The following is a 10,662-nucleotide window of genomic DNA, read 5'->3' as shown; positions in this document are numbered from 1 at the left end:
ATTTATATACGGATAGAAAGTAAATAGTTTATGATGTACTTGTGGGTGCAATAGTCGTGATAACGTGAACATTTATAGATAACCGTTTTCTGTCATAGCCATATCACAACCACCGATTAAAGCTGTCACATGAAAAATGTATTTGATAACCAAGAATAGTGCAGTCTCTCAACACCACTCTCAAGAATTCCAATTTATTAAAAGAATAAAATTTCAATTTAAAAATTATCAAAAGTGTTCGATAATTGGAGTTTTCTGTGTTTAAATGTTTGTAATAATACAGAGCATGCACTGCATTGTTTGTAAATTTCCTGTGCATATACAATGCAAAGGCATCATGAAAAAATTGACATATGATGGCTTAGCTTGATTGTTTTTTTATGTTCTCATTTTATAACATTTTGGCTTTCCAAACTTTGAATCTTTATTAAACCTTGTGATATACATCTCTGAAACACACGTAGTCCGAACATGAAACCGTTAACATAGCATGCACAAGTTTGAAATAAACACAAAGAATTGAATACCCCAATTATTTACCTACATTGGCCTGTATGGTGAAACAAAATGTCCTCTGAATTTCATGTTTGTCAAAGTCGTGGTGGATTTAAGCTGCAATCAACCTTATGATATTTTTTGTTTATTTTTTATTATAAAGTAACTGATAGTTTTTAAATGTAAACGTATCTCTAAATAAATTGAATTCGTTTTTAAGAAATTGAAACGGTGGTGACTTTCTGGAAATAACACATTGAGAAATACATGCGATAAATATGATAATTTCTACGACAGAAAAAAATATTACAGTCATTTCTTATAATTTAATTCTAAATTCCATTTTTAACCGTAGAAAACCATGAAAAAACGTTGATGACGTTACGGTCACATGACTAAATTATGTATATGGTCTCATAACAAAAAAACATCAGCCAATCAGAATACGCGTTATATCCAAAATTAAATTATGCATAAATAAACGAAGACGACGAAAGACCAATGAACTAAGCATATTGTGCTTTGCATGTATTCATGAATCTACAAGAATTAAATAATAACACTGCGTGAGACAGTTATTTTCCAATTGTTTCGTTGGTTGATAAAGTCGAATGCTTGGTTTTACCAGGTATTATGGACTTCATACATTTTTAATTTACCGCTGAATTCGATACTTTTGTAAACACATTTTGTACTTGTATTATATCATACGTTCTTTTACAACTTTATGCCACAAAAAAACAAATTGTCTAATTTTATGATTTATTAAAAAATAAATTGCTGTTTTAGAAAACGCGATTTCAAATCGTTATTTCTCTATACCTTTTCGTAATAGATAATACTACCGTGAACAGTGATGTGTATTCCGATATAACATATAGTAACAATGCTACATCACAGACCGTATTAGATACGCTGATAATATACACACTGAGATACTTGTCAAGAACAAATACTTTGATTATGTGTTGTTATCCATTTCACTTTCCAAATCGTAAAAAATAACAGGTTTCGTTTTCAAAAAAAACCGTATTCGTTTATACAACTAACAATACTTTTTCCTAGTCAAAATTAAACGAACAGGTGCAATATCCTTTTTCCTGTCAAATTCATACAAATTTGTTTAAAGTACATCAATAACATTAGGTTGAGTATCTGTGAAAAACATCTTCCGTAAAATATACATGTATCATTTGAATTAAAACAGATGAAAACATGATATCCGCTTTTATATTAAAATTTATTTGAAACATAAGATTTAATCAATGTAAGTACATAAGAAGATTATTATTATTAACACCAACAAACTGTATGTCACTGACTCCGTTTCACGCTTATTAATATATGTTTATATATATATAAACAAGTCTTAATTAAAAACTACGTTCAAACCTATGATTGCGTTGAATAAAAACCGCAATTTTTATACATGTGCATGTAAAACAAATGTCGTTGTAGAAGGGTCTAAATACAGCACAAACAACATTTTTCCAAAGAACAAAAAAGTGAAAAGTATATTTAAACAAAACGCATTTGACTAACAGGTTGAACAACTGATGTTCTTAAACCCTGTTGACTGCCATTGGCGATTGCCAAATAAAATTGATCACGAAATTTAACAAAATGGATCTTAATATATAAATTAATATTTGACAGTAAACAATCAACTTGTGACCCAGATGCCACAACCATAAGGTGTCAATATTTTTTTGTACACCAGATCTAGATTTCGACATAAATGTCTCTTCAGTGATGTTAGGGATCGAAACGGTATTTGGAAGGCCATATAACTTACCCTCAATTTAAGATAGGCTCTTGAATTTTACGAGTCAATATAGAATGTACGGATCATATAAACCTGTGATACAACTCGTCTAAACATCAACCCAACAATGTTAGATCTGTTTTGCTTCATATATATACGACCATTAAACCAACTGAATGTGAGTTTGTACATTACATTAACTAGATTCTCTATAATTCCTTATATCTTAAAACTGAATTAAGAGATACTTTTCTCTGCTGCATAATCATATCCAAAAGATTAATTACATGCATATATATTTATATCATCTTTATTTTACGGATGTTCTGGAGCGACACGCTTCACTTTATTGTTATTTGGTTGATTGAGTGTCTTGAGCCTTAAAAGGTTGCATCGTTTATCATTTGTTGTTCTGTTCACCATAACAACAATATATAGTTTCAAATCGGTAGAAATGAGAAGCTGATCAAACGACCTGGTGAATTTTTGAACAGGAGTTTAATTTTGACTAGCACTAGTGCAAAAAAGGTAAAATCACAAAAATACTGAAATCTGAGAAAAAAACGGAAAGTCCCTTATCAAATGGCAAAATCAAAAGCACAAACACATCAAACGAATTGACAGTATATTGTAAAATATTTTTAAAATCTTTTTGTTTACATACTGTAAGGTCAAGATACAATAAATAGGTTACATTTTACATACAACTATGGCATTTTAAACTAAAACTGAAAACAATTAAGGAAAAACTTTATCTCTTTAATTCTCCTGTTATGAACGATGAGATTATAGTCATAGGGTCACCTAAAAACAAAGTCGGTGACCCTATGATTATCATTAAGAATGGAAATGAAAAAAAAAACCTGTGTATCTGAATTAAGATACTATTACTCTATTACCTGAAAAAGCGAACCTACTGATTGTCGTTTATGTATGTTTTTAAATTAACGATCCTTTCTGAAACAATAACCATGGTAAAAGAACTTGACATAGTTTCAATATAATTAAATATTGCATAAATTTGTTTGAAGGTTAACAAATATTATGCAGGGATAACATAGAATGAATCATACTATAAGACAACTTAGTAAGAACAAGCATCATGGAATAACTGTAAGATGTTTGAGGTAACCACAGAACAACAATGTTATGGTTTAAATTGAACACTTCTTATCAAAGATTTGGACTCCTGTGCTGATTCGTCTGACAAACTATATTATTATACTTCACGTTAAAATGCTATATTTTGATTGGCTAAAACGAGGGTGTCAATTTACTCTATCTCATGGTTGAGCGGGTGACAATTTTTTTAATGTCACCCTCTCGTCAAGACCAATCACAAATCGATAATTCAAAGAACAATGAATTGAATTTACATCAAGGAATTAAAAACAATGCTTAAGTTTTACGTTTTGGCTCAGATTTTATAATCGACTGTTAAAATAAATAAAATAAAACATCTTGCTTGACTTTTGTTGTTTTTTTCTAATGCCCGTAACGTTGTTATGAACGTGACGTCATAGAAAATACTTTTAAAATAAAAATAATCTGTAAAAGCCAATAATGATAGGACATTCAGTATAATAAATTAAATAACACATAGCTGAGAGGGTGATAGAGCAGATTGGAACCCCTCGAAAAGGCATTGTTAACCTTGGCTTTGCCGCGGTTGACAATGTTTTCTTGGGGTACCAATCTGCTCTATCACCCTCTCAGCTATGTGTTATTTATATATTGACAGCTTCTATTGTTGAAATTTTATACCATATGTGTAAAGAGGAATTGTTTACAGTTTTACATAATCAGTTCAAAATGCGTGTATCCAGCCAGATGATAAGAGATTATCAAATGAAGACCTGCCTGTTGCCATGAAATACAAATTTCTTCATTACATTATTCTCAAATGAAGCAAATATTCTATAAAATTTATTTCCACTGAAACAAATATCACAATATTTTCACGAATTGAATGTTATAGAATAATTGTTTCAACAGAATCAACTATTATGGCATTGTTTATAACAAAAATTTAAGGGGAACAGTATTGTGAATAAAATCAGAGTCAAGGTTAAATGCAGGTCATTGTAAGACGTTCAAATATTAATATATGGAAAGAAAGTTGCATTTGCACGGACTAGACGTTGTAAACATAATCTTTCTACTAAGGTAATAATTAATATCCGCATACACGAAAATTAGATATGTAGAATTAAATGACAGCCAGCACAAAGAAAGCAGATGGTTTATTACAGCAAATGTTTAAACTGTCATGTAGGCTGGATAAAATTTCATTTGGAAAAAGTATTATTACAAAATAGCAGCTCCAAGGAAATATGAGAACGGAAAGTCCCTTATCAAATGGTAAAATCAAAGGCCAAAACACAGCTAACGAATGGAAAACAACTGTCAGAACTGACTTGCAAAATGGATATCATAAACAATTAAAAACGAAAGTGTTAAATCCAAATTAAAACTTTATTCCCTTTAGTCAACTGAGATATCTCGAGATACGCTCGGACATTGATTCTTCATAAACGAAATAAAACAAACATACCAAAAAGACATTTTAAAACATCATTCGACGAAAGAAGATAAACGACAAATAGAAAAGCAATAGCTAACAAGATACTTCATAGAAATACTTAGGCATACAAGTATTGTTTGCTTAACTTACGAAATTATGAAGAAGGAAAAGCTAAATTTAATCTCGCCTATCGTTAGAAAGCACAAGATCGAATCGTAAAACATTCGGGTTAAATTGGCATGCTTATATATTAAACATTCAAAAGCAGAATGTGCATTACTAGACAAAATATTATCTGACGAATATATATATCCTTAATTTGTTAAACCTTATATATACGTCATTGAATCCTTATTGAGATTTTTGTTGAATTATAATTCCGACTGTAAAATTTTATTCGATTGATCAGAAACCATTATGGACATTAATGATAAGATAAAGGATGCTCTCGAAACTAGACCGTCTCCTTTTTTATTTTGATTTATCTTCTATATAGACACATATGCATGAATTCTAGAATATGTAACAAAGGTGATGACTTCAACTTTTCAATCTTCGATGATCAATTTTCCATTTCTAAGCCGTAACAGATGATCTGTTTAATCGTACGGGGTTTACATATCTCAATTGAAACGTTATACTACTGTTGCCTCTATTTGAATTGCCTATGTCTGTTATCTTGGTCTGAATTTAGCTTCTTGATTGAATTATGAGAACGTCGGTAAACAGCTGTCGACTTAATTTATGTCATTCATTATGTTATTTACTTAATATGTTACTGTTCAAAAGTGAAATAACAAAAATACCGAGCTCCGAGAAAAATTAAAACGGAATAGCCGTAATCAATCGTCTGCCAAAATCAAAAGCCAACTAATTAAAACAAATGGATAACAACTATCATATTCCTGACTTGGTACAGGCATTTTTTAATGCAGAAAATGATTGCTTAAACCTGTAAAATGCAGATCTTCTATCAAAAAAAATCAAAAAGGTGTTTTCCTAGGTGAAGGGTTGCAGAAAATGCAGAAAATGCTAACACAGTTTATACACTTTCAAAATTTTGTTTTACTATCAATCTTTTCAGATTGTACAAAAAGTTGTAATTTTATTTATTTGCTTCATTATAAGACTGTTTTAAATATTGAATATGCAAAACAAAAATATGAAAAAAGGTCGAATGTAATTTTTTGTTTGTTATCGTTAAGGTTGTATCGGTGTCGTTTGTATACCTGACCTTTATTTTAGAACTACATTTAATTATATGAACTCCCCTATAGGCGCTTCACTTAAAGTCGAAAAACCATTCTCGTTTATTTCAAAATATGAAAGAACATGTAGCTCTACAGGACGAAAATGAAACTATATTTCAGACACAGCATTTTATACAACCCAATTTTACCGCCGAGAATTGTTCTCCTAGCCTCACCCCTTGTAGATAAAAATGCTTAATATTTCAGTTATGTCCCCTATCTTCATCCTACCTTATTTAAGTCCAATTTCAAGTCAGTAAACTGATAAACTAATATTACAACTGATTAAATAAGTTTTATTTGCAGTGTCTATATTTATAACTTATTCATACTCAACTTTATTTGGTTTTCCATGTATACATGTCGTATTGATTTGGAGAAAATGATTGCTTTACACAATAACAGTTATATAAAGTTAAAATTAAAATACATGTAATACTAGCAAATGATATAAACGGAGAACAAAACCACCAGTGTTATGACGTAACAAAACACAATACAAATAAAAGGTAACTGATCAATAGGGTCAACATGTATGACAATGGCTTTAAAAATGGTTTAAGGGTGCATTTAGGTCATGGATATCTTGTTCTGAATTATTTTCTTTTAATTGGTATTTAAAGAAGTTTCGCTACGGGAATTTCTAATAGTTCATAGGCCCAAGAGCTACATTGTAGATACAATTTTGGATAAATTTTAAACAAGGTTCAGCCCACCATTTTTTCTGAAAATGTCCTGTTCCAAGATAAGAATATGGCAGTTGTTATATATCAAATATGTCGTTTCTGTTGCGTTTGTTTTTGTTGCACTTCAGTGTTCCTGTTGTTGTACTTTTGTTTTTTTCACTCACCGGCTGGATGTCACACTGATAGAAACAAAGATCATCAAAGATACACGGCCAATAATTTTTAAGGTCAAACGAACGTTATAAAAAAATACCTTAATCGGTGGTTCTCTAATGACAATGTCAAAAGGCGAAGTAAAGTATGAAGTTTTGATGTTATATTTGTTATTCTCATGGGATTTTGTCTGATGCTTGGTCCGTTTCTGTGTGTGTTACATTTTATTGTTGTGTCGTTGTTCTCCTCTTATATTTAATGCGTTTCCCTCGGCTTTAGTTTGTTAACCCGATTTTGCTTTTGTCCATGGATTTATGAGTTTCGAACAGCGGTATACTGCTGTTGCCTTTATTCAAGAGCATTGATGGCCACACATTGCGAAAGGAAGAGGGATTACTAACTCTTTTGGAGTATAGGGTCTAAATCCATCTATAAAATGGGCTTATCTTTCTCAAGTGGTTGCCACTTCATGTTCGTTAATGCTTTTGATGTATTGTATGTACAAATATTAATATTACAAAATATATATAGTAATTTTCATCCGAATTTTAGCTATTATAGGAAAATTATCAACTGTTCAATAGCATTACTAAATACTAAATGTTGGCTAAGAATAAAAATTATAATCCAAGGAATATATTGAAAAAGGATAGTTGAACTGGTCAGTTTATTCAATAAGCGTTGTATTGGAAGGGGGCAATGGTTATTCAGTAAAACCTCTTCACCTTAAGACTGAAAGTACAGTAAATTCAGAAATAATGGCGTGCATTTATGATTGCGATTTTGTCATTTAAGACTTCAATGCGATTTTATTTTTTTACGATTTTAAGAAAAATCCTGGTTAAATAATAAAGAATATTTCCAAATGCGAGTTTAAATTATTGCGTTTACAACTCTGTCGCATAGTAATAAGAAGTACAGATGAGTTAAAACGGGTGATAGTGTATTTGTACTTCTTAACGCTGGTTGGTTAAACGTATTTAAAAAATGCATACAAGCATATTTTCTCTTTGTATGTACAAGGCTCCTCATTGCCTATAAAACACAATACTACAAAATTATTTTAAAAAAATATTTAAATGATTTATCATTGTGAACATTCATTAGCTTTATGAAATATTAGTCCCCATATGTATGTATTAATAAATATTGAATCGTGAATATTTCTGTCTAGACAATGAACATTTATATGATTTTTCAAAATATTACGATCATGTATATATACAACGTTCATATTCTATTCATACTATACATATAAAGGATATTTTTAGAATTAAAAAAAAACCATTTATTTCCAAAATAACTTCAAATAATTACACATTTTTTTTTTATCAAAGTCAAGGACAATCCGGCTCAGAGATCAAATCCGTTCCTTACGTGCTCCGCAATACTACACTTAATATGAGTGTAGTGTTACGTAGTATTGAACGGAACGGATATGTGATCTCTGCGCCGGAGATTGAGACAAGGACAGGCGTCAATCTGAGAGTGACTATTCACAAAAAGTGTGTGTTTCTTTGTTTAGTCGGACTATTTTGGCCGTCAGATAAACGTTTCGTCCACAAATCTCATCGGTGGCACTCGAATCAAAACTTCGTATAATAGAGTACGACATTTGATCATGTTGATACCAATTGAGGACCAAACTTTGATAAATACTCCAGTATGGATTTCCACGTAAATGTTTGATTATATTTCATCATAAATGGATGAAGTTTAAATATGAACAAAGTACGTACGGTGTTGATCGTTTTATACAAATGTCTTTTGTTTTATATTTTATGATTTTAGTGCCAAAACAACGCGGTGATAATTGAACTGAAACTACCAACTCATTTATTAAATAGTTTTTTTTTTTATATTTCATAAACGTTTGACATAGAATTTAACATTTCTGTTATTCATTGCTTCAGAGAAATAACCCATGTCATAAAATAGAATTGGTGTTTTCGGAAAATCGGCCTTAAACAGTTACTCGAATGTACAAATCTGCAACTTGAACAAATAGGAGTAATTTTGATTTACCTCCCTTGGCTAGTTATTATATCGTTTCCATATATAGGTTGATTTATTTGGAATTTATTTGTCTCGGTTTCCAATTTCGAAGGTGATCGCACTTGATATTCCACTTGATTCGGAGAAGATATACGAAAATGTATCTATTTGGCTTCTGTAGCACAACAGAACATTTTTTTTCTCTCACTATTTAAATATATCGTTCATTTTATTTCGAGGGAATGATCAAATTTCATATTCCTTTGGATGATTTCGTAGGAGACTTTTTACTCAAAGAACCTTTTTTTCAACAGTAGAAAGTGAAATTTCGTTTTAAATAGTTTATTTTTGCTGGTTCCGCCTAACAGAAGTTCCAATGGAAACTTTGTTATAAACAATCTATTCCTGTTGGAGCAAACATTCTTTACCATTTATTCCGTTAGGAACATATACTGTAATATTTATTCCTGTGGAAATAATATTCGAGAATATTTTTTTCCTTTTGGAACTTATATTCCGTGACAGACGTTTCGTCCCCGATGGTATAACCAGCCCAGTAGTCATCACTTCGGTGTTGAAATGAGTATCAATGTTATTGTCATTTTTAATAATTTACTGTTTACAAAAAATACTAATGACTTTCATTAGATTACCATAAACGTATTTAGCACATCTTTTAGAAATTTTTGGTCATAAATGCTCTTTAACTTTTTACTTGTTTTGGCTTTTTAACTTTTGATCTGGGTGTCCCTGATGAGTCTTGTGTAGATGAAATGCGTGTCTGACGTATCAAGTTATGAGCCTGGTACCTTTGAAAACTATTTAGGGAACTCGTATTTATGTGTAAAAGTCAGCATACCGCTAAGGATTAAAATGTCATATTATTATATTGATTTAACTATTTGAAACATGACCTTAAACTCATAAATAAAAAAATGCCTGATTTGTGCCTTCTGGATTTACCATGACATATTCTGTATTGTTTACCATTTCTCTTCAATACGATGGTTGGCAGTATTGTGCATTTAATCGTAAAAAGTTATAATACATTATGTTCATTAATTCATAATACTAAAGTACTCAGAAATTGAAAATATTAAGTTAAAAATCCCTCTTACTGAAATGACTTTTTTGAAAGCTCTCAGAAAATAAAAAATATACATACATACAGACTGCATAAACAATGTGTACTTGCAGTAACGACCTTAGAACTTGCATCTATCTCTTATAATGAAGCGTAAATGTTACAAAGTTTATCGGACATTATGAATAATGAATAAATACTATGTGATAGTAACAGGCTGTACGGTCAGTTCGGATTAGTTATTGTAGTATGATTAACTAATGAAAACATTCTTTTAAGAGGTCACATGTGTAGCATCGAAAAACAAAAGATAGTATACAAATCTGAAGCTAACAAGTCATTTTTGAATGGTTTATCACTAGTCATTTTTGAGTCCTTTATTGCTTGCTGTTCAGTGTGAATACCGTATTTTGACCTCTAATGGTTTTAATTTTACCAATTGTGACTTAGATGGAGAGTTGTCTCATTTGCACTCATACCAAATCTTCTTATATCCATGAGCACAAAAAATTCCATGTATATGTAATCAAGGATCTGTAAATGTGATATAAATCCCTAAAGAAATTATAGAATTGCATCGTATCAAATTTTAAAAACTTTATCTTTTGTGTCGTTTGTTTCCTCTTATATTTGAGTGTGAATTCACATTATTATAAGACATGTCCCTGTACTTTTCTATCCCAAATTCATGTATTTAGTTTTGATGTTAT

Source organism: Mytilus trossulus, chromosome 6 (assembly GCF_036588685.1).
Source record: "Mytilus trossulus isolate FHL-02 chromosome 6, PNRI_Mtr1.1.1.hap1, whole genome shotgun sequence".
Taxonomy (NCBI): Eukaryota; Metazoa; Mollusca; class Bivalvia; order Mytilida; family Mytilidae; genus Mytilus; species Mytilus trossulus.
The sequence above is the reverse complement of the archived record's forward strand: the minus strand, read 5'-3'. Positions refer to the sequence as shown.